Source organism: Prinia subflava, chromosome 7 (assembly GCF_021018805.1).
Source record: "Prinia subflava isolate CZ2003 ecotype Zambia chromosome 7, Cam_Psub_1.2, whole genome shotgun sequence".
Classification (NCBI taxonomy): domain Eukaryota; kingdom Metazoa; phylum Chordata; class Aves; order Passeriformes; family Cisticolidae; genus Prinia; species Prinia subflava.
In genome coordinates, this window is record NC_086253.1 from 14,506,337 (window position 1) to 14,531,424 (window position 25,088).

At 42.1% G+C, this 25,088-nt stretch overlaps 1 protein-coding gene across 3 annotated transcripts in view; it reads left to right on the forward strand.

Moving 5' to 3' along the window:
* The first annotated feature begins 5,663 nt into the window (after positions 1 to 5,663).
* Positions 5,664 to 25,088, forward strand: part of LOC134552743 (complement C1q tumor necrosis factor-related protein 7) — a 113,457-nt gene continuing 94,032 nt past the window's right edge. Inside the window, exon 1 of one of the 3 annotated variants that reach the window (XM_063401639.1) lies at positions 5,664 to 5,859. The gene's annotated coding sequence lies outside the window, so the exon portion shown is untranslated. Of the gene's footprint in view, positions 5,860 to 19,529; positions 20,739 to 25,088 lie in introns of those variants that run through there. The other 2 variants (XM_063401640.1, XM_063401638.1) reach the window with 2 other exon arrangements.

The window sequence follows — 25,088 nt, forward strand, 5'->3', positions numbered from 1 at the left end:
TTATTCCCTCTTTATTTACCAAAATAAAGGAGAATGATAAGTGGAGACCTCATGCAGAGGAAGCTGTGGTGGCTCTGGAGGGTACATCTGTACAACGACATATGAGATAAAGACAATAATACTGTTCTGAATGGGACATGAATGACAGATGTGTAGTTTATTTCTATTTCTATCTTGAACAGTTTGTGGGGATTTGAGAGAAATATAACCCTGGGTATTTAATGAAACATCTCTAATCTTGTGAAGGACCTTCACCTCAGCCCATGTGAGATCCAAAATTCCCACTCAAGTAATGTGGAGGCAGACCTTGTAACTTTCTGGAAGAACCTGTGCCCAATGACATTATCCTGGTACTTTCTGAGAAAGACACATGTCCAGCTGTGGGAGAAGAAACACTTGGATCTGCATTCAATACAAAAGCCACTCTCTCTGGTTTGGGAAAACAAACTGAGGGACAGAAAATTAATGAGAAGATCTATACAAAGCATTGGCTTTTGCAGGTATGGTCAGCTTACAATAGCCCCCACTCATTTCAGGAGCCCTATAAATCTCACTGGGTTTCAGTGATGGACTGAGGTGTCAAAACACCTTTGCAAGTCTGGGCTCTGGTATTTAAGGCTCCTGCTGGAAAAGAGTGGTTGAAGGCAAAGAGGAGGGGAGATGGGGTGGAAAAATGCTCATCATGTGGAGGTGTAGCCATGTGAAGTGAAACTCCAACTACAATTTTAATTGCAAATGGGTAGTGGAGGCAATGGAGCTGTAATGCTCTGCCCCATTAAGACTCTAAGCCCTAACACTGGGATGATCTGACTCACTGGAGAGTGGGAAATTTAATGATGCTGTACTGCTTCCCACAAACAACATTTGATTTCAAAACAGTAAGTATACCAGAGTTGTTCCAAGCTGTTCCAAGCAGATAAGATTTAAACCCAGCATGCTGGCTTTACGTTGGTGACTAATGTTTGAGTGGAGGTGCAGAGCAGGGGTATCTTTAGGTAGGTAATCTCACTGGGTAAATGAGATTTGGACTGTGTTTTCTAGCAAATATAGACTTAGAATAAATTATACTTTTTTGAAAAATTATGGGCCCTGTTGGAAATGCACTTTGCATCTCACATAGGTAAAAAAATACATGTGTAGTTAATCCATTAGTACTTAGCTGCCTCCCTGAAGTGTGCAGCCCCAGCACCCCGTGTCATTTGGACATGAGCTGTTCCCATGGGTCTGTCCCCATCCTTCAGCTATTCACTGGGTAAGCATCTCCAGACGGATGCACCAACTGGGAATCATAGACTCACAGAACGGTCTGGTTTGGAAGGGACTTTAAAGGTCATCTAATTCAAGTCCCCTGCCATGGGCAGGGATAGCACCCACTAGACCAGATTGCTCAGAGCCCCATCCAGCCTGGCCTTAAACACCTCCAGTTTCTCTGGGCAACCTGTGCCAGTGCCCCAACACCCTTCCAGTAAAGAATTTCTCACTTCATATCTAAGCCTACTCTCTGTCAGTTTAAAGCCATTCTCCCTTGTCTTATCACAACCTATCTTGTAGGAAGTCCCTCTCCAGCTCTCTTGTAGGCCTCTTTAGGCACTGGAAGGTGCTATAGGGTTTCCCTGGACTCTTCTACAGACTGAACAACCTCAACTCACTCAGCCTGCCTTCATAGTAGAGATGCTCCGTCCCTCTGATCAGCTGTGGCCTCCTCTGGATTCCAGCAGGTCCACCTCCTTTGTATGTCGTGGGCCTGGAGCTGGATGCAAAGCTCCAGCTGGGGTTTCACAAGAGCAGAGCAGAGAGAGGGACAGAATCCCTGCCCTTGACCTGCTGGTCATGCTGATTTCTGGGCTGCAAAGGCACATTGCCAGGCCATACTGAGCTTCTCATTAATCCAAAAGCAGCACACCTTAAAATGGGTCGGGATTCATCATGAAAGGAGTACCCCTTAAAAGAAGCTCTCCCTGCACTTCCTCTTCCATGGAGCCGTAAAAGCTGGGAGCTAGTGACCAAAAAAAAACTCAAACCAAACTGAAAGGAACAAACAAAAACAATTTTAAAAAACACCCCAATGATCACCCATCAAACAAAGCAAAAACTTCCAGAAGTGTTTTGACATCTTATTTCTATGTGACAACCAATCTCATTTGGGGCCACTGGACAATGACATATTTTTGTTTCCCTGGATGAAGCCAGTCTTCTGTACGAGGGGACAACTAGGCTTCTGGGTTTTAGCAGCTCTGTGACCTCCTAGAGTGCACTGTGCCATTTATACTTGCTCATTGTCTCAGCACTGGGGCAAAATGAATCCTGAGCCTTTACCCACGTGTCAAACTGAGCACTGCATGGGCATGAATGCATGCAGGCATAGCACAGGAAAAATCCCAAATCCCAGCAGTGAAGGATATTTCTCTTTTTAATGCCACAAAATCATAACTCCTTCCTGCCAACAAAACAACTTCTTAGTGGTTCAGAGATGAAGGATTTTGTTTGATTGTTGGTTCAAATACTTGTGTTGGAAACATCCATTATACATATTAAAACCTGCTGTATCTTAAAACATTTTGTTCAGAGAAGGGACTTAAAGATGTAACCAGGAAAAATTATCAGCTGCTTGCCACATGAGAGGATTAAGGACCACAATTTGTCAAGGGTGTGACAACTATATTCCTTAGAGCACATGTAATCTCATGCAACTCTTACAAACATCATGTGTTTTGTCTTCAAGATGCAACAATCTGTTATGCAACAAATGTCCACACACACAGGACCATATGAAGACTTGCACCCACAGATGAGCCAAGAGGATTTTTCTTTCCCATTGAAGTTTACCTGAGATGAATGATTCCTTTTTTCCTAACCTCTCTGTTGGTGACTCCATTGTACCTGTGAGGACATAAATGCCAAGTTATCGTTCCTGGTTCAGCTGCTGCAGCAGGAACTTCAATCCTACCTCAGCTGTGTCTAGACAAAGCCAAAAGCAAGAAAATCAGTGTTCTGGTGAAGTGCTAAAATGTGAAATAGTTGTCAAGAATTGTAAATTTAGAGGGATTAAAAATGAGCCTATCACAACCACCAGTGAACAACCCTATAAAAATAAAACCTTTCTTCCAAAAGAATTGAACCTGTGTTTTCTGTTGAACACTTAATCCTCAGGGCTTGCAGAGCACTTAGCAATTTCTCCTTCACTTTTATCATTGTCTCCTTCTTCTAGTCTGGAAAGTCTGGTAAGCAAGTGAAATGGATTCAGCTTCTCCCTTTTAAGACTTTTGCTATGTTAGAGCTCACATCCCTGCCCCTCTGACAAAGCTTTAACTGCATCTTCCCCCTTAAGCCTCCTTCCCTATAACCTAAGAGTGGAACTTCCAGCTGGTTCTTTAACTTGGTGTTGTGGACCACAGAAAACTATTCAGGTAGTCTTAATGGGCATAAAATGTTAACACCTTAAAATAAATGTTTGATTTTAATTATTGCTGCTATAAAATCAGTGTGAGTAATCTTATTTACTACTTCACCAGTGGCTATTCAGCTTTAGTCACATTCCTATGAGGCAAGTAAATAAATGTCATTGACAAAGATTCCCAGCCCAGATCTAGGTATGAATCAGTGGCAAAGCTCAAGTTCATAATTCCCACCAGAATTCTCCTCAGACCATTAGAAAACATGGGGGGTTTTTTGGTGTTTTTTTTTAATGTGGTGGGCAACATCTTTTGCTTCCCCCAGAAAGACTCATCAGGAAGACTAAGAACCATCTCATGCATCCCTAAACAGAATCAGAAAGAGATCAGTTGAGGGAATGAGGACAATAATCTTTGGGTAATTTTTAAAACTTCTGTGTAATCTTTAAAACTTCTGTTTGTTTCCCACAAGGATGCTGGGCCAAGTTTCCACAGGTGCCAGTACCTAAAAAGACATGCTTAATGCATGATCACTAAGTGAAAATTAAGATACAAAACAGGGATATTGATGTGACACAATAGGATATTATTTCTACTTTCACTATTGCTCACCAGTAACTAAGTTCACCAGCAGATCCATAGAGCAAAATAAAAATACTTTGGGGGAAAAGTGAGACTTGTAAAATGATATGTTGAAGTTTTCACAGTACCATATGATTTTGTAACAGAGTTTTTTATATCCTGGTTATTACCATTTAGCACTGGAATGAAAATCCTTAGAAGAAAGGAAAAAAAAGGGTTGGTTTTCCTTAAACCCTTTATCTCAGAACTGGGCAGTATTTTATCTACATTTTTGAATGTACAGGGCTCTGTTTTTTTAATTGTATATTTAAAATAAAAAATACTTTTCTGTGCCATGGAAATTGGACATTCAAACAAAGAAGGTCTTTCTTAGCTATGCCACATGTGGCATTCCAACATTGACTTAATTTTTCACTGAAGATTTATTTCCTCTTTTAGTGGCATAAAACACCTTTGAAAATTTCAGTCTAGTGTTTCCATCTTTACTTTCATCAGTTTTACAAGAAAATATGGCTTACAAAACTAAACTCCCTTACTAATAACCACAATAAGCCTCGTGTCACCATAGCATCAGCAGCTCAGTTGGATGCATTTCCGAAGGTGCTGGAAGATTTGGAGCACAGCATAAAGTACGCTCTTCAGGACCCTCATTTCTTAAACAGAAGTTTGTTATGGTACCCATGGAGAAACTCGGAGACTGAAATTTCCCAAATCACAATATTTTATCATTTGTTTATTTGTTTGCTTACTTTTAGCTGCTCTGCAGAGAAAACTCCTACTTGCAAAAGGGGTCTTTTCTGTAAGTTCATAAATGCACACCATGTGTGTCAACCATAACTGGTTGCAATAAATTCCTTACAAAGAGGAAGAATTCGACATGGGCATAGACAGCTCTCCTATATGCACAACACTTTACATTCTTCACTGTCTTAATTTGAGCAAAGCAGAGCCAAGCCCAGTAAGTGGATGCCTTTGAAAACCATGCTTCTAATTCAAGTCTCTATCACTCAAGTGTTTGCCTCTATTATTGACAGTGTCTCAGCAGGTAGGCTCTTTGCCAGGAGGGTATTTTGAAACTATGCAAAGTTTGAAACTCTTCAAACCCACAAAATTTGTGGTTGTGCTTGGCCATGACCCTCAGCTTGGGTGTCCCAGGCACCCTGGGACAGGGGCATCCTTCTTTACACTGTGGGGGAAGCCCTGGAGAGAGCCCCTGGACCTGTGCCCAAAGCCCCAAAACCAAGGACTGGTGACTTGTGGCCAATGTGGGGACAAGGTTCCTTTGGGAGCTCTGAGCACTTCATGTATTTGTCACTTCTTCCTGCATTTTGAGGCAGATGCTGCTCCTCCAAATCCCATGCTGAGGGGACCACATGCCAAAAGCAGCTTGGTTGTTTGTTTTTTTTTTCCCTCTTCCCTGTGCTTTTACCAAGAAGGAGACAGCTTAGCCTATGATGATTCCCAAAGATGATATAAGATTACCTCGGGGAGGCTATGTCTCCATTTCTGCTAGGACTCTGTCATACCACATTGGTCTGGAGCACAGGTTTGCTCCTTGCTCCACAACATAAAATAAGTTCCTTCCAGCAAGAGTTTTACAGCAAGCTCACAGTTGCTTTAAATTAGAAAAGTTGGCAGGTGGCCAAGGAAAGGAGCGGGAGCTTGTTCAGCTGAGACAGACAGTTAGGAAACTCTGTAAGAGCATCAAGCCTCAGATAGGTTTTCACAAAATACCTTTTTTTGTCATCTCAACATTTAAATTTGTTTTAAGGGATTTTGAATCATCAAAAATTACATCCTGGCTTGAATCTACAACTCTTACACTACACAAACAGAGCACATTGCTTTCCCTGAAAAATCAGATGTCATCTACTCATCCGTGAAGGTAAGTTGTAACTGATTCTACTTTCCTGAACTGACTTCTCTGAAATGCATTTGAGGACAGGAATGCAATAGAAAGATCTTCCAGAAAAAATGCATATTTTTTTCTGAGATACATGTGGCTCTGTTAGAAATAGACTGTTGTGGTGTCTCGGTGAAATCTGCTTATGTATCGTCTCTTGTAAAAGACGAGTAATAAACTTGGATATTTATGCACAAAATATCCCCATCAGAAAGTTAGCAGAGAAATTGTTTAAAAATCAAGCATGTAATATTCTGGGGAAAAAGAAATTAAATGTCTACCTTTCACAGGGTTCAGGGTGATTAAATTACCTAAAACATTTTTAAATTATTTCTCTCTATCTAGCATTAATCTTACATTCCACCAACCCAGACCAGAGATTATTTGGATTTTTTCACTCATGAACGATTCCATCATCATTCCAAATCTTCACTCTAACTCTAGTTGCTATGGTTTCAAAGAAACTTGTTTTGCAAAAAAAAAAAAACAAACCTACCCAAAAAACCTATAAATACCAAATAAACCGTTTTGCTTCAGGCTTGCACTATTGCAAAGTTAAGCTCCTGCATTTAACTTATTAAACTCTCGCAAATATATCCATTTGTTAGTTTGCTGCTGTGTTTCTTCTGCTTGGTTGGGTTTTTTTCCAGGTCATTTTACTTTTTGTGTTTTCACTGCTACCAGCAGTGCGCTTTGTGCCTGAGAGTAGGCTGGCGAGAGACTGTGTGTTGTTAAACACAAATGAAATGCTGAGTGTAAGTGATTAATCACAACCTTGGTCTGGTAGGTGACAGTATAACTAGATTAGCAGTTTCAAGCTCCCTTTTTTCGTCTGGGTCTCTGGTTACCATTACCCAGGCGAGGCTGAGGCAAGCAGTGCCTGCTGCCCAGAACCTGATAGTCACAGGGGGGCCAATTCCTCTAACCACTCATTTTCAAGGAAATGATGAAGCTTTTCAGGCTGAAGTTTTAGTAAAATATGGGTGTGAGCACAGCATTAGCCACAGCCCCTGGAGCTGTACAAACTATGGAAATTCAATAATGGGAACCTGCTTCAGAAATCACACAGCTATTGTATTCTATAGCATGCTGTGTTTAAGAAGCAGAAAATCCCTTCTTCCTGTAGTACCTGTCCCCTGTTTTCCCTGACTTGGGACAACTTCAGCTCTGCTGCTGGAGCAGATTTACCCTGGTGAGAATGGAGAGCTGTCAATGCCTCTAATGCTGTGTTCCTATGGATCACACTGTAAGAAATGTATTTAAGAGTACAGAAACACAGAGCAGGGAGGGCAGGGAAAAGAGTGCAGAAAAGCAAAACTGGAAGTGGAGGAGCTGATATGCCTGCCACTGTCATGGAAGAAATGCTAAAATCCTGCTGACTTTGAAGCCCCTGTGTTAAGTTTGTGCCAAATGGGAAGCTCACCATCACCATCACCATCACCATCACCATCACCATCACCATCACCATCACCATCACCATCACCATCACCATCACCATCACCATCACCATCACCATCACCATCACCATCCTTGCTAAAATCTGGAAAGGTGGAGCTAGGAACATCTCCATCAGGTGTCTCCTGGGTGAGGACTACATGGTGTAGGGACTGGGAAGTGCATTGACTCTCTCAGTGCTTGCCTATTCCATTTCTTTCCTCTACAATACCCCACCAATATGATGAGTAGGTGGGAGTAAGGCTGCTCCGTGTTGCTTACTGATACTGGAGACAGGAGGGTTTCTGAAAGGGAATATCTCAGACAAAGACACTGCTTCTGGCTCAGCAGCAATGACAGGGAAAGATGCAAACAAAGCAGGCAGTGTTTTGTTATTTCATCCCCTTCATCCTCTCCACACTTCACTGTTGCACTTATCTGTGCTTCAGTCACAGTGACAAGGAGAGAAGGTAGATGGAAATCCATATTTCTGAGGGGCGGTTTGAGTGCCTGCAGAAGTTCTTCATCCCATTCTCACAGCTAACATATATCCTTAATTTTCTGTGCCATGACCATTCACAAGTCTATCCCATGCACTCGTAACCCTGATTTTCAGAGTACTTAAACAGATGCTGTATGAACATTACATATACTGGTTATTACCATGTAATTACATTACTGTGCATGATCAAATAACATCCCTGTTACCAAAGGATCACATTGCAAATGATGAAACTAAAATTTAGATTCACCAGAAAAACTTAACCTCACAGGGAAGCAAAAAATCCTAAGGCTTCAACCTTTTACACAAATAATGGTCATTTTAAAAGTGTTTCTGATTCAGAGACATTGCATGTCACAGACACAAGACAGGTCAAACTCCATTTTCACTGTTGAAGTGGATTCTCTGTTAGTCAAAAGGACAGCAAAGTGATTATGTGATTGCCTTGGCAGAGAAATCTAGAGTCTTTTCAGGCTCACTTCATGGTCCTACCTGGAAAACAAAGGCTGCAAATGAGATAGCCACTGGGCAGATTTATATTTTAGTTATAGATATCAGGCTGCAACTGTCAGCACAGAGTATTTATTTCTGCTCCCAGTCTCTCTAAAGTAAAAGCTGCACTGTCTTCAGTTCTCTGTTGGGCTGAAGAAGGAATCTAGATTACTCTGATTTCCCAAGGCTGAAATAAACAGTTCGTGTTCTTCATAAATGAGGATTCAGTTTCCATTTTTGGAAAAGCAGTGTGAAACTGTTCTTGGTTGTCTACCCTCAAGACTCACCTGATGTTGGATGCAGATGGGACAGCCCAAAGTGATGAAAGCAGAACAGCAAAGCACATGGTTCAAGTGGCCAAAGATACTTTACAGTTTCACTAAATCTTAGAGCAGGGATAGGGACATATGACCAAAGAGTCTACACATTTCTGTGAGGTTTAGGTGTTGGGAAGAACAGAACTGTTTAGTATAAAATTAATTCTTATCACAGAGTATAATGAGGACCACTTCTAAAGGGGAAGAATAGGCTATGAATAATGGGAAAACACATCCTGGCAGTGAGAGATATACAGTTATAATATAATCCAGAGGGAAAGAAGGGAAAAGTCTCACTGGCTGGGAATTTTCACTTACTCTGGGCAAATCTAGCAGAAATCTGTGGAGAGCAATCATTCCTAGACTGAGAGATGTGATAGTCCATATGTAGGGCTGGCTTAAATGTGTTGGCTCATCTTCAGTCTATCTACTGTATTTGTCTTCCTCATCCGTGTGAGTCTCAGACCCAAACGGGGTGCAGCCCACAGAAGTGGAGGCCAAATCTCAAAAATTTAATGGAGATAATTGATTATGTTTGGACACCATCAGGCCACCCATCCTATTTTCAACTCACATTCTCCCCTTCTCTTTTGAGGGAGAGACGCTCAACCCCCAAGTTAGACATCCTGCAACAAAAAGGAACATCTCCTTGGGTGGAATCCAAGGTTAAAGTTAGGGGAAGGAATAAGGAAGGTTTAAGGAAAGGAACTGTTTGATTAAGGGAATGGGGTTTTTGGATGTATTGTAATTCAGGCACTCTGGTTTATTTCTTCTTCTTTTTTTTTTTTTTTTTTTTTTTTTTTTTTTTTTTTTTGTTACATTCTTCAATGAAGATATTTTTCTTTAAGGAAAACATGAGAGTGGGGAGAGCATTAATAGCTGAGGTGGGACTTGAAATGTAGTTTAAAAATGCGCAATAAAAACAGGGAGTGACTGCTATAAAACCAGGGAGAGCTGGAAGGGCAGAGCTGAAGAGATGAGTGTCCAGCCTGCTCACCCCACCTCTTCCCATTGGTGTGATGGGCCTCGTGACTGGATTCAGGCCAGCGTAGGACTCCCACCACTGCAGCACAGGGGAAAGTGATTTGTGAGCTGCTGAGAGAGAGACCTCCCTTGGGTTTTTAGCCCTTGGAAAAAAACAGAGAAATTGGATTTTTTTCTGGATTTGTGCAGGAAAACTCTCCCTTTTCTTGGAGGAGGACTCTCCTGGTGCTGGAACATACATCTGCTATTCTCACTAGCAGTTACAACCAAAGACCAAAAGTCTTTTTCCTTTTCAGGAGTCTATAAAAACTTGATGTTATGCCAGCCTGGCTAGGCCTGCAGTGATGTTCCTGCACAGCGCCAGTCTGCTGCCTTTCAATGCACCTGGGGATAGAACCTACTTCTCCAACACATCCCAGACTGCTGTTTCCAAACATTTTTCTCTATCACTAAGCAGCTGAAATGCAGAGAAGCATGCAGATAACTTTTTGCATCCATACCCTATTCTAGACACCATGTTGGTATTTATTTTACAGAGTAATTGGCTCCTTTGAGTCTCTGCAAGTTCCAGCTCTGCATAGACGTGTTCCGAGAATTATCTTCCAGAGATTGTCCCTTTTTGGCCCCTAAACCTGAGATCATAGCCCTACATTAGCAACCCACACAGTCCTACTCATCTTTGCTTGTCTCCTCCTGTGAATTACCCTCCTTCTCACAGGCCTTCCATGTTCCTGGTGTGTCCATGTGTTTACCCAGGGTGAACCACTTTGCTGCTTCCTCACAGGAGGCTCCCGAGGAGTGCAACCATTCCTCCCAAAATTACAGTGGTTGATGGGCCACCCTGTAGCCTGCTGAAATGATCTGGGAAGGCACTCTCCAGCTTCTGGACAGCTGATTTCCCAGTGGAAAGATGAAGGCTACTTTAACCTCTCTTGAGTTATTGTTTGTGCCATTCACTGCAGATATTCCTGCTAGAAAGTGGTGATACATATCTGCAGGTGACCTCTGAGCACCAGCTTTAATGTGGGGCAACAGGAAACTATTCCAGGGAGGGGCAGCAGCTTTGGGAGTGGGAATAGGATGGCCTACACTCCAGCACAACAGCTTGCATAAAGGCCTGGTGTCTGGATCACAGCTCCTGCTCCTCTCCTGGAAGAGGGGAAAGGGAAAAAAGGAAAAAATGTTCCCGTTACTGACTCCACTTCATCATCATTAATTTCTTCACGTGTCCAAAAGTCCCACATGGGAATGCAAAGCTTAAGTAACATCAATAGTCAGACAGATGGAAACAGTTTAGGCAGGATGAGCATAGTCCTGGCTAAGTGTGAATCAGGTTGTCCTATTCCCTCTCCTTCCTGCACCCCCAGAGAGAGCAGCTGCTCCCTGTCCAGGGTTGGCTTCTGGGGTCTCAGAAGGTTTTATAGCCTTCATAGACTTCCATGGCTGTGCAGTGAATGCCATTTGATTCTTTAGAGAAAGAGCTGTATTTCTCAGTATTTTAAGATTTACAGATGGGTTACACAGCTTCACAATGAACCAGGGTTTTGGAAGCTGCATTGGAGACTGCCTTCAGCTTTTTAAGGAGAATTGAGAATTTCCTCTGCAGAACAGCCTAGGATGGCTGTCTCCATGCTGACAGGCCACACACCTCAGTCCTGATTCAAAATTCCTGTTCATGGAACTTCTCAGGCAGAAATACATCACTTTGCACTGTGCCACACCTGGACAGTGCCTCCTGCACTATCAGGAGGTGCCTAAATTGTAGGGCCTGTTCTGTACAGCCAGTCTGAGAGCCTGCTCTGAACCTGCCTGGAGTGTCTGCCCCTGACAGATCTAACAGAACACACAAAAATTTTTATTAAATGCAGATAATACTTGAACTCACCAGGAGAAAATATCCAGGAAAAAATAAAAGGGCATCTTGGGAACAGAAGCTGTTAGAAACCACCAATTTTCTTGTATTCTCTCTGCAAACATGCTCTGTCCTTGAGAGTCAGGGCTTATGTCTGAGACTTTTGATTGCCAAAGGCTGGGAAAAAATATCTGAATGGTGTGTGTAAAACATCTGTTTCTGCAGCCCAGGGCATGTATTAAATCCCTGTAGTGAGAGTCAGGTCACAACTGATGTCAAATGAGTCCTCACAGTTCCTTTTGTGTGTGTGACACAAGGACATGCACAGATCAGCTCTGCTGCGGGTGCAGCCCCAGGGATGCCCAGGCCATATTTAGATTGCTGTATCTGGCAGGATTTAGCCCTAGATTTCCCCTCCTGCAGATAAGGGCTTGTAGCCAGGAGGATTGCTCTCATACCTCCTGAACAAGGTAAACGCCCATATGAAGTACTTTGATGAAACGTGTCTCTTGGCCATTTCCAACCTGACTCAGCAATCAGGAAGTTGTATCACCTCTGCAAGGATAGGCAGGGTTGTAAAACCTCTCCGTCCCCTTAGTTAGGACCATTTTCTTCATCAGATGGGATGGCTGGGACACTCACTGCCATCAGTGCTTGTGCTTGAGCAGCCTCTGCATTGACTCTGGCATGAGCTTTGGATTCCTTGTCATTAAGAGCTGATGATCCCGTAGCAGAAACAATTTTGTTTGCATGGAAGAACTGCCAAGACACCCTTAAAAGGCAGGCTCTGCCAAGAGCAGACTGCTGGAGATGCTCAGCACTGCTCCGACCGCCCCAGGAGCCACCCCTGGTGTGCCTCCCCTGCCCTGTTGAGTCCCGGTGTGTCCAGGGGGGACACAGCCTGCTCCTTTCACACCCCATGGCCAGAGCTGGGCAGGACCCTGCCCTGGCACAGAATCCCCTCACCAGAGCAGCCCATGTTCCTGTGCACGCCTCCATTCCAAGCTGTCAGAGGAAGCAGATGTTTCTAATTTATCACTAAAACCAAACAACTTAATCCACCAAATATGCAGCAGTGGGGGGTGAGGGGGGGCCCTTTCACTTAAAGCTGATTTATAAATTGGATGATTAAGGTTAATTTGTCTATGAATGAGGCAAATCTGTGTCAGATATTGTTACTAATGCTTCCTCCCTCTAATTTTTGCAAGTCCTAAACATCCAAAGCCTTTTCAACCTGAGGCAATGAGATGCATTCCTGTTCTGCTGGCCAAAAGCACCTGGAACTGTTCCCTTTCATCAACAACTCCAATATTTATCTACTTAGTCCTTCAAAACATTATTTGGGTGTAACAGACGTCACAGCCCTCTGTGGTATGGGTGCCAGAGAGGCCTCAGCAGTAACCCTAGCATATTATGCCCCTTCTTGCTTTTGGGAGTGTTATTTGCCCTTGGCTGCCTGGCAGTGACAGCTGGAGGGCAGCCTGGCACCAGAGGAGCCTGTGCTGGGAGCCTCTGGCAATGGGGACTGTGCTCAGGGCTTGCACTGAAGAAAGCCCTGATGTGAAGGGTCCTGAGCCCAAGCCCATTTCAGATTAGACTGAGAAAATTACTGGGTTTCCCTAGGTTTATTAATCCTGGAGGTCATGGCTAACCTCAGATCATCTGTATTTCAGCTATTGATCCATCCAGCTACCAACAATACACTCACTCTGTTCCTACAATACACATGTCCTGCTTCTGCTGACACCCACTTCAGCCCACCAGTTCCTACTGCTCGTAGCTTGTGTCATCATTCATGAAAAAGGGCTCTTCTCCAAGCAGCTGGCACTCAGCCACAGCTTGTCTGCCATGCACAGCAGCTGTGAAGTAACTGCAATGCTTTAAAAAGATCTGAACAGCATCAACCTTGTATGCCTGTGAAAGGTGAGGGGGAAAGGCAACCTCAACCAGCAGCAGGATTGTTGAAGCAGCTGGGCACCCACAAAACAGAAAATACCTGGTGCAGGAATGGGAGGGGGTCTTTGTGTAGGGCCTTGGCAGCCCACAGACCCCCACCCTGGGGTGCCAGGCAGGAGACCAAATTGCCACACTAAACCTAGCCTGGTTACATAGGGAAAGAACAGCTGTACTGATTTGTTCAGCTACATCTCTGAAAATAAGGATTTCACTAGGTGTCCTTGCCTGGTGGAGCTTGCAGTGCTCCTTACTCCTCATAAGCCATTGCCTCTGCTGCAGAGAGGGACCCAATGGCACAGGCTGACCCCAGGGTGTTACACACAAGAATAATTCCCTTTAACCCAGGGGTATGGGCACCTGTGCTGCAGCCATGGCATAGCACACTGCTTTGGGGCACTTGGGCTTTCAGGTTTAATTGCCGTAGCTGAGAGGGTTGTAAGAAAATACAAAATAGCCTCACATGAAGCTCTCTGCTGGGGTCACTGCAATGGTGATAAGGCTGTGGGATGCTGTTGCAATGACCCATGTCCCTCTCCTTAGCAGTCTCTTTGGCTGTAAGCAGGATCTCCTGGGGTTGGAGAAGTCAGGAAGCGCTTCTCCTCCATTATTTCTATTAAATGGTAGCATTAGATAATGTACCAGGATCTCAGTGAACTTCTCTTCAAGTACAAATATCAGGTAGGCTAAAGGAGTGAGTGAAAAGGAGAACAGAAGAAAGCCAGAAGGAAAGCAGCAGTAGCAGCAGCAGCAGTGGGAGCAGGAATCAGAGCCCTTAGTGCTCTGCTGCAGCCACTACATTCCTATCCCTCCCTTAAACAAAATGTATAAAGCAAGCTAGAAAAAAATGGGTTTGGGAAGAAAACTGAAGACACCTGGAACAACACCGAGCTTGAAAAGAGCTGAAGCAGCTCTAGTTTATGTCTAGCAAAAGAAAACACTTTTTTTTGTAATTCAGTGCAGACAAGCCCTTATCACTTTAACAGTTTCAAGCTACATGCAATGGGAGCATCATAAATAACTTATTCTGCAATGGTGCAGTCTGGTTTTCAGTCATGAAGCCTTTTCCCAAATGAAGAGATGCCATTCAATTCACTTTTACCAGTGATACATCTCTTTACTTCTTGGGAACTGGGCTGTGCTTCAAATGATAATACACACTGTAAGTGGCTTCTTCTCTACCTAGTTAAAGAGGTGCCTTCCCTCATTCTGTACCCACAAGGGATGGTCAGAGATATATCCTCATGTCTGAAAGCTTTGTGCTTACAGAAAGGAAACTAATTGCAGCTCATTGCAAGAAAAGAACATTTTACTTTGATGTTTTCTGTAGCTTGGTCTGAAATAACCTCAACCTCACTCTAGACCTGATGAAAAGTGATGAATTTCAATGAGCAAAGTTGCTTCAAATTTCCAGATATATCTTGTGTATGATATTCAGAGGCCCTAACTTTTATTTCTGCTTGTTTTTTCCAAGGTTATAGAGAAGAAAGGGATATAGATTTAGCTTATGGGAGACTTGATCTGTGCATAAAGGACCATTTTCTTAAACTGTCAGAAGATTAAACATAAAGTTTTGCAATCATGTTCAAGGTACATGAGCAGCAGATTTTTGATGGGAAAGTGACACAAGTTACTGACAGAAAGCCTTCTCTGCAATTCCTGGGGAGTTTATTTTGCCTCCCTGCCTCTGATGAAGTGGCAGTACTTGAAATAGGTTTTTCTTTTGGCTGAAGATACATCCCACAATGGAAGAGAGTGAATGTCCTTGCCTTAAAGAATCTCCAGGATTTATCCATGTTGTCTGACCTCTGAGAGGAAAGGCATTTTAATAAAAAATCCTTTCTGACCCTCAGATGGAGGATCACATGAGTGCAGGCTCAGGACATTTATATCTGAGCGTGAGAGTTTCTTTTGATGGGTTTTAATGTTATATGTTGTTGATGTTCCTAAACTATACAGCTCAGTGAAGCATTCAAAAACAAATGTTCAGCCCCCCTGGGGCATGGTACAAGGCCTAAGGATAAGCTTTGATGTGGATATAAAGCCATGATGCCTGTCAGATCCTGAGTCATTTCCAGTGGCACCAATGTGACCAGGAAGGGAAGTCTGCATTCACAGACTTTTGAGCCAGAACTTCAACTCCTGCTGCTGTACACTGATTGTGCTGCCTTTGCAGTACTGGTATACTCAAGAACTGGCTGTTCAGATTTCAAGACAGAAGTTACACGGGCAAGATATTAAATATTACAGGCTAAAAAAGGAGATCTGCCTTTTACATTTTAATGACATGTTAAAATGAATTACAAACTAAAAAGTCAGAATTCTTCCTCTTTTTAATGTGCAGTTTGAAGCATCAACAGGAATTTGCAGATCCTGAGTCATTGCCTATTTTTCCCTGGTCCCTACACTAGCTGAGACCAGAGGAGTTAGTGTCATTAGCATCTTGCCTCAAGTGAGAAATTGCTGCTAATTTGGCTGGCTTGGCAGGCCTGAGCAGGTGTGCAGCAGAGTGTCTACAATGGGGCTGGCAATATGGGACATCCACAGAGGGGTTGCAAAGGAGCTCAACTGAATCCCTCCAGATCCAGTTAAGGAAGCAGAACTAGTCTAGCAGAACTAGTCTAGCCCATATTATATTGTTTGTTTGTTTGTTTTTCACAGAAGTGATGCATCATTTCCCAGCTACATGGCATATAGATATAGATATAGATATAGATGATATAGATAGATATAGATATAGATATAGATATAGATATAGATATAGATATAGATATAGATATAGATATAGATATAGATATAGATATAGATATAGATATAGATATAGATGATATAGATATAGATATAGATAGATATAAACATGGTGGGACCATTTATAAAATAACATTACTCACCAAAATCTAGCATGTGAGATCAAAGTGTGAGGGTCATGCTTATGAGCCACTCGTTTAAATACAAACATTCTTGTCTTTCAAGAAAAGACTATCTTGCCTTTCAATTCTTCCCAAGCCCTCCTTATGTATGAACTGAATTTCAAAATTAAAATTGATTGCAGGTGTCTTAAGTATATTTTTCCAGGCCTTCAATTTAAACAAGCTACAGAAATACTCACCTTCATACAGTTTTTGATCATTATGATATGAATTCTCACTGACAGCAGTAAAGACCATGGAGACCTTTCCTCATTTCCAGAACCAGCCTTTTTTAATTTGGATCCCATTTTAGACTGTCAGAAGGGCAGCTTTATAAGGAGAATCATTCATTTGATGATCCCTAGTACAGCTGCCTACCACATGTACAGCAGCAGTTAGCACTTTTTCATTTTCCCCCACTTTCAGCCTCAGCACTGGAACCCATTACATAGCTGGAATCTCATAAGTGCCGTGTTACTTTGCCCCTTGCTTCAAAAAATGATCTGTAATAGCAAGGTGGCTATAAATAACTAATAGCAGGAATGCACAGAGAGCTGACAGCACATAGGATAGCAGCCCTGAGAGACGACCACTCAGTTTCTTACTCTGCACAGGTTGTAATCTCTGGCAAATATCATCCTTGTGCTCTAGGTCCACATCTGTAAAATGAGATACATTTTGGCTTCCATGCCAAATAAGTATAATCAAATGACTGGGTGATCAGCTATGGCAATAACCACAAGTTTGTAATTACCTGGGATAAAAGATGCAAAATCCCTCTGGATCATAATCACAGAGTCATCTTGCTCTTGGAGGTAATGGGGGTCAGGTTTTGTGTGGAATGGAAACCTCTGGATAAAAGAGGGATCACTGACGAGGTAGCTGCCAGCCCACTAGACCTGCTTTAAGCAGATGTTGGATGAGATGAACTCAAAACGTCCCTTCCATCCCAAATTACCCCGTGACTCTGCTCTAATGCTGCACCTTTGCAAACACATCCTCTTGGCCCACTGGTGCCCAGAGTGCACACAGCCAAGGCAGTGCAGCAGGACACAGCCTGCCTCTGCCAGGGACTGATCAGGCCATGGACTGAACCAGTTTGGGGCAGCATGATCCCTCACCAAAAGCACTTTGGTACTCGTGGCCCCAGGCTCATCCTAGAAACAGTATAGGTGGCTTCAGGTGGAACTGGACCCCCATGCAGCCAAGCAATGGCAGGTTCTTCTCCAGATTAACCACCTAAAGGTAATGAAAGTTTACCAGGTTGGGGAATATGCTCTCATTTACCTGTCATTTCATCTTACATCACCACTGCATCAGTGTTTCAGTCCTTCTTGCTCAGCCTTCAAATGAAATAGCAGAATTAAGCCTTGTGGTTCCTGTGGACTCTCTGTGTCGTATCTCTCATGAAATAATAAAGTGTGGGCTTTGTAAAAGCCCTGTGCGCTGACACTGGAAATAACAGCTACTGGGATACACATTGTTGGGAATTTTTTAAAGCAGTGAGTAAAATTAGACGATTTCCAAAGTCTGATCAAAGCAGTTTAATAGACTGTGTCACATCACAGCTGGGGACCTATTTTCTCAGAGTCTCAGAGATAACCATAGTGCCACACCAGCTCCCAGCCACAGCACTGCTCCCAGCCTGCAGACAGCACAGCCCAACCAATCTATTGGGTGGAAAGATAAATGAGAAGCATAAGACATTAATTTATACTTAAGGGTCTACACTTCCTCTGGAGGGAAAAAAAAAGAAAGAAAAAATATTCTTACATTTTTGATGTGGTTAATGATACAGATTTCACCCAACAAGTCTTGTACTTTTCTATCTTCATTACAGCTCGTGGGGTCCTGGCCAGGCTTTCACGTTCACATTCACAACTGCAGTTGTAATGTGACCCTTACGTTGGGAACTGTTTTCTTAACTCTGCATGAACATCTGTGAAGGCATATATAATAATATCCAGTAAGGCAAATGACATTTGCAGTGACCAGCTGCCTCCAGTTGTGAGGCAACATTGCACAGGGCCACAGTAGGATGAGGAACCCAGAGGCTTGCAGTGCTTACACAGTTGTGGTGTGACTGAATTGGGCTGGGGATAAATGACATCATCCACTCCTGGGGGCTGCAAGTGCACTGTCCAATGGTTTGTTGCTTCCTTAGTCAAAAGCCAAATCCCTGGGGCAGAAACCAAGTCATGACTGGGAGTAATTAAATGGTGCACAAATTAGTACTGTGGTTTAGATGGCCCTAACTGAATTCAACTCAGTTCATCCCTCAGAAGTTAGGTATATGTTCTACTTGTCTCAAAACACTTCACAGAGCAGCAGGTCATAGGTCCCAGGCAAGTTTTGAAGTTTAGACTCTTGTAGTTATGGATAGAAAGCTGGACAGGATCCCGATACGCCCCACTCGCGGGACTGCTGCTGCAACCTGGGTGTGTGCGAGCAGTCTCTGTGCCAAGCCTTGCTCCTACACACCAGGTCACAAGGTCTCCAACATCATAAAACAAGACTGAAAGTCAAAAATGCCAGCTATTTTCTAAAAATAGAACAGATGAGCTGGGAGAGAGTGAGAAAATGCCTCATTGCCGATGGTTTAGCAGCAGGGGAAGAGGTCCATCACGGCAGCTCACAACAGACTCACCTCAGCATGGCTGAGCAATAAAGCAGTAGATTTGAAGCATGTATTAAATTCAAAACAAAAAAAAGGGCAAAAAATTTGAAATTTAAGACATATGGTTTGATAGTGCCTCATATTTTGAAACTGTTAGTGGAGAAAGGAAAAGCGAAAACAACAGGAAGAGCTAAAAGGAGCCAAAATTAATTTATTTTGGACTTACTGTTTCAGTATTCGACAAAGGAAACGGATATAAATGGAAACTAAATTGAAATTGAGGTCTCTCTCATTCAACAAAATATATCACTGCTACTAGTCACACTAATAAACAACTTGGAAGTTATACTTGTGTTTCATGTCTTAATAAAGCTGCCAAAAAAAAAAAAGCAACAATAAAAGCTGAACCCAAGTCTTCAGGTTCAAGAAAAACATTGATAATACACATATAAAATATGTAGGGAATTTTTTCAAGTCTATTGTTCACATAGGATAATAACAAAAGAGATAATTTGATCATTCTTCATTAAAAACTATTATTTCCTTAAGCTAGAAATGCTTGTTAAAAATTTTGAGGGCTTTTTTGTTTATTTCTTTTATCTTTACATTTCATAAAGCCACAAAAATTGAATTTACAATATTTTAAAGTTTGATTCTGAACTGTAAGCTTATTTCTTTTTTTCCCTCTTTTGCAACTGAATACAGTGGATTGAATGAGGACTTTGATTTCCTTTCTTATCTTTGCTGCCCCTTTAATATAGCTTTTTTTCATCTCCTTCATAAAACCTCTGTCCTTATCGCATGAGAATTATATTACCATGTTTAAACTATTGTCTTTAGTCTTGAAGATGTAATTTTAAAATGGAACAGGGATTTTTTTTTCTTGAAACCTTACATTTACGTATTTTCAGCTACAATATCTTTTTTTTTTCTTTGTCTCACTATTTGTTCTACCAAGGACTTGTTGCAAATGCTGTGCTTGTTTTTATGAGGGTTAATAAATTTAAGTAGACAAAAGGGAAGAAAGAGAGAAAAGAAAGTAGTAAACAGATCTTTCTTTTGAAGGAGAAAAAAAATCTGAAAACCTTTCATTTTGCTTTCAGGCAATTCATTGCATTTACGATATCCAAAATGCTAAACTTCATTGTGGGTTACATTTCCTGGCTGGGATACAGAGAGATTGTCAGAAAATCGAGGTTTGAAATAGAAAGCCAGCAGCAACCTCCTCTGGAACACAAGGAACCTCAGTACAGGGGACAGAGCTTGAGAGTGCTGCCACTTGGGAGTCACAAGCTGAAATAGAGAAGCCTGTCATCTTTGGTTTATTTTTAAAATATGTGAACAAACTATAAGCTAAAAACAAGCCTTGTGTTTTGGTTTTGCTGTGCCTGTGCTAGCAGCGTTGCTCTCATGCCCTCTCGGTGCAGAGCACACATGCCACAGCTCCTGCACTCCCGTTGCTCACTCTTATGTTACTGCTCAAGTATGCACTCAGAAAAGAGCCAGCAGATACAGTAGATTTATTCTAGTGTTGAGGTCAAGGACTCCTCTTCTTTGGATTCAGCAGAGAGGGAACTCTTTCCTCATAGCACCACACAGGGTTTCGGCTTTGCAGCCTACTGTGAGTGCACACCACAGATAAAGAAACATCTGAGAGCATTTTTAAAGGATTTATCAATCCCGAGCACTGGTGAGCTATGTGCTATCTCCAGAGTCAGAGTTAGGAGGCTTTCAACAAGGGACAATATTTGCACGAAGTGCAAGCCAGAGGCTCCAGCTGCTGCAAACTTTTGCAACCCATGTAAGTAAAGGGCTTTATTTTGCTGAAGCAAACTTTGTATATTCTTTTGCCTCATAAAAAGTCTGAGATAATCTAAACTTTAGATTAATTTCTTAATACTGGTAACATTATTATCCTTCTGTCCCTTTGAATAATAATGCATGTATGTCAACACAATAATTAAGTGTCTTACCTTGTTTTGCTTATGAGTCTTGTAAAGAGCAGAATCTGTAGTACTTCAGGCAGGCTCTGTCTGTTTTTCTAATCGCTGACCATTTCTGTTCTCTAGTTATGATCAACACAGAGACCTTTCTGATTTCTCTGATTTCTTTGATTTCAAGGACAATGAGAAGCTGGCAGGGAAATGAAAAGGCTGTGCAAAGGAAAACGAAGAGCATAAAAGTAGTTTATCAAGCGTTGTCAGTGAACCCAAATGCGGTGTATAACCCTCATGTTGAACTTGTGGTTTTGTGAGATTTCCTGTGTTTTATAGTGAGGTTTAAGGAGTCACAGATTATGTGTCTAAGAGGAACATTAAATAACAGAAGAAATATTTTGATTTTTTTATAAAATGTAATTTTATGTTCATGCTCATATTTAAATTTGTCACTTTCTCTATGATTATCTGGAGCTCATGGCAGGGGGTGGGTCACCCTTCTCTGAGCTTCACAATGTAACTTAAAGTCATGAAATATTTCCTTGTTTTCTATGTAGTTCATATACTTTTTGTCATCAATAGGCCTGGCAGAGAGCTGTTGAAATGCCCAATTTCTCTTCTTGTCTGTGAAGTCCTTGCTGCCATTTTGATTGCTGCTAAAATGTAGAATGGTGATAAATAAATGGAAGCTATATTAGATTTACTGACTAGGTACATGTGGAACTATCCTGAGACAGAAATTTCATGCACTCAGAATTCTCAGTGTCTTCCTGCTCAGAAAGTTTCTAGTTCCCTTGCATTCCTTATCCAAAAAGCATCTGATCCCTATGACTTTGCACACGCTATTTGGCTCACACTTATTCCCAGTTCCCAATAAGTTTTAATAGGCCCTTTCCTCCAGGCCCACAAGTCTGAAAGGTGCAAACCCTGCCCTCCAACCCTCACAGTGCAAACTCTACCCTCCAACCCTTCAGCCCTGTCACAGGTGCCCATCCCAACTTTATTTATTGCAGATATGCCACCACAATTTACCTCTTGCATGAGGTGCTCGGAGGAACACGGATGCTGCCCTAAATACCTTAGCACATCTGCCAGCCCTGCTCTGCCCTTCATTTCCATGGCAGTGAGGATCTGCACAGGGAGAGGGGATGTCCATTAAGGGAGATGCCCACGATTCTTTGAAGGCCATGGGAGGGCCCCCCTTGCTGTCAGTCGGGCAGTCAGACCTGGGTGCCAAAATAGCAAGGAAATGAATGGACCTGCAGGGCTGGGAGATGGCATTTGCTGCTTCCAGGGGTGCTGGGGAGTCACTCCCTGAGCGAGGACAGGGAAGGGCTCTGCAGAAAGAAGCTTTCAGGGCAATAAGGATCACATCTTGGAGGTGCACTGGCAGGAGCAAGTCAGAGGTGAATGGGGCTGGTGTGAAAGTCAAACTTCTCCAATGGTGGAAGAAAATGTTGCATTTCAAGACCGTTTGGAGAATGAGAAAAAGTTTAATTATAAGCACAGAGATGGGTAGGAGCTATTTTCTTTGCAATAAAAAATTCTCTTACACCTAACTGGTGCAACCACACTCCAGGGAGAAAACAGCAGTTTATTATAGTTTTTGAATTTATGTATATTCATATGTTCTCTTGGCAAATGCATCTTTTGAGTTCTAAAGCTTTCTGAACCTTTTCATATAGTCCCTTGCTTTGAAGCAACAGATGTCAGCGATAAGCAGATGGTTCTGGCTTTGAATTGGAACATCTTTAAATACTTTGCATACATCTTATGATGAGGAATGCACTCTGTCTTACTATGCAGAACTGATGCACTAAATGAAAGTATCCATGTCTGGATGCTCAATGTCCCTTCTTAGCTCATAAACCAATAAACCACATATTTTTCAGGATTATTTGTTATGAGATATTTTCATCTAATTATTCAGCTTGTGTTTTCAAGCTTGAAACAAACTGCAAAGTGCTCTAATCTGCTGTGAGCTCAAAGAGAACAAGCAACAAAAAGAGCCAAAGGAGCTGCCCCAGTTGTGCATTGCATTTTCACTCTGATGTATACTGTGAGCAGGCTGAAATCTTCCTCTTGCACAACTTCCCAGAGGAAATAATGCAGTGTCTATGGAAACAACTGAACAAAATCTTTTGATCTTTCTTACTCTAAACTTTCATTTTCAGGAGGTACAGCTATGAAATTTGATGAGTGGAGAATCTGAAAACATAAGATCTTAAATCAGGAATAAATCTGGGAGTACAAATGGAAAGAAGAGATCTGAAATAAGAAAACTCATTTTCTTTCAAAGAAAAGAAATCATACAAACAGATTTCATCCAAATGGTTCGCTATTGGATAATAATTTACTGCTCTAAAAAGTTCTTTTCTCCCTCTCTGTCTGATTTTCTAAGTCCTGAGGAGTTTGTTTTGTAAAGAAATCACCTGAGACAACCTGTGATGTGCAAACTGTTTAAACTTTACCTACTTGATCTTAAGAATGGATTATTACACATATTGTCAAAGACATTATTAATTATAATGACATAAAAGAAGTTAGCAGTGCTTATACCTAGTGCACTAGCCTGAGTTGAAAAAAGAGAAATGCCTCATTTCAACCAAGCTTTGGAGCTTTTTCCTCCATCTTTGAGAAGGAATGGGGCTGTTGAAGGGTTCCAGGTGCTGGAAGATCTCAATGGTGATGCAGGGCAGGCTCTTTCCATCTCTTTTTTCCCCTCTTTCTCCAATTCTTGAAACCTTTTCCTTTCTCACTTCTTCAGGATACAGAATCTCCCAATGCCAGGCTCTTCCAGAATACAGCTTTTCCTCAAATGAGCCTCTCCTTACTCCACAGTACCATGGCTGCAGCTCAGCCTTTGTGGAGCACAGAAGGCTTGGGATGGAGAAGGGGCCTGATGGGGACAGAATGCCCCAGCACAGCTGGGGAACCCAACTGCCCACGAGTTTGGATTTCAGTGCCTAATCCCCATCTCTGCAGGTACAAGTGAAGTCACCCACATGTAAGCAAAGTATGAAGGCTTACCACCCTTGAAATCTGATGACTGAGGCTAAGGGATGCTTTAATTACTGCCTTGCATTTAATTACTGCCTAATGCTATGTATTTCCTAGTGGTTTCCACACCAGACATCTTCTGGGACTAGTCATTACCCAAAACACAGTAGACTGACAAATCCAGTAGCTTGACAAAAGAGAACATTTCCTCCAGTTCCACTTTGAAAGTTATAAGATCTCTTTTCTATCCAATACTGTAGAGTTAAAAAGGGAAAGAAAATTACTGAGGTGTTCTATTTTAGTATATTATTTGACAATATCAGATTTTCAGGTTTAGGAATCTACATACAAATGAGAAGGAGTTGTGAAAGCTTCTGATTGATGGACTGTCTCTCTTTCTGACAATTCTAATTATTTAAGGATTTCAAATGTTCAAATACTTGAAAAACCAGAAGCAGTATTTTGCTACTTGACAGCAGCATAACTCAGAGAGTGGGTCTCCCAGATAAATCCTTGCAATATAAAGAGGTTACAATCTGATGTGTGATAGACTTAGACTTCTCTAGTGTCTATCTCAAGACCCTTTTCTCTCTGTGAAGCCCTACTATCCCTTACTGCTGTGGTACAACACTTCAGCACATATGTATTTATTTTGCCAAATACCACCTCTCAGACTTACAGACCTGAGGACTGAGGCATGACTCAGTGACTGAAGAACTGAGATCTTAGTAGAAGTCTGTGAAGATGCAATAAACTGAAGGTAGTTTTCCTGAATTCTGGAAATATGTGTTCATCCATGGCCACCCATAGATAAGCAGGTTCTTTTTAAAGTAGGAAAGAAAACAGCTTTTAATCCTTTCCATGGTGCTGTGTGCCTGCAGCTTTCCTGTAGGTTCACAGGTAAAAAAAATCCTCCAAACCTGCTAGAAAGCTAGTTCTCAATCTGTGTTGTATAAGATAATCAGCAAAACTGACCACAAAGGACAGTAAGTGGGAAAATATCCCTGGATGCCCAGTGTGGAGAGCTGAGAGCAGTTACCAGTACTGTGACACCCGTAGTGGAACAGCTCTTGGCAGGGAAGGAAGCAGTGCAGTGACATTCCAGTCTGCAGATGGAAAGCAGGTCTGGAAGCTGCTGCAATGGAGGGTTGCAATGGACTTCTGCTGTAAATCTCTGGGAACAAATACCATTATCCTTTGTCCTCAACTTGGTT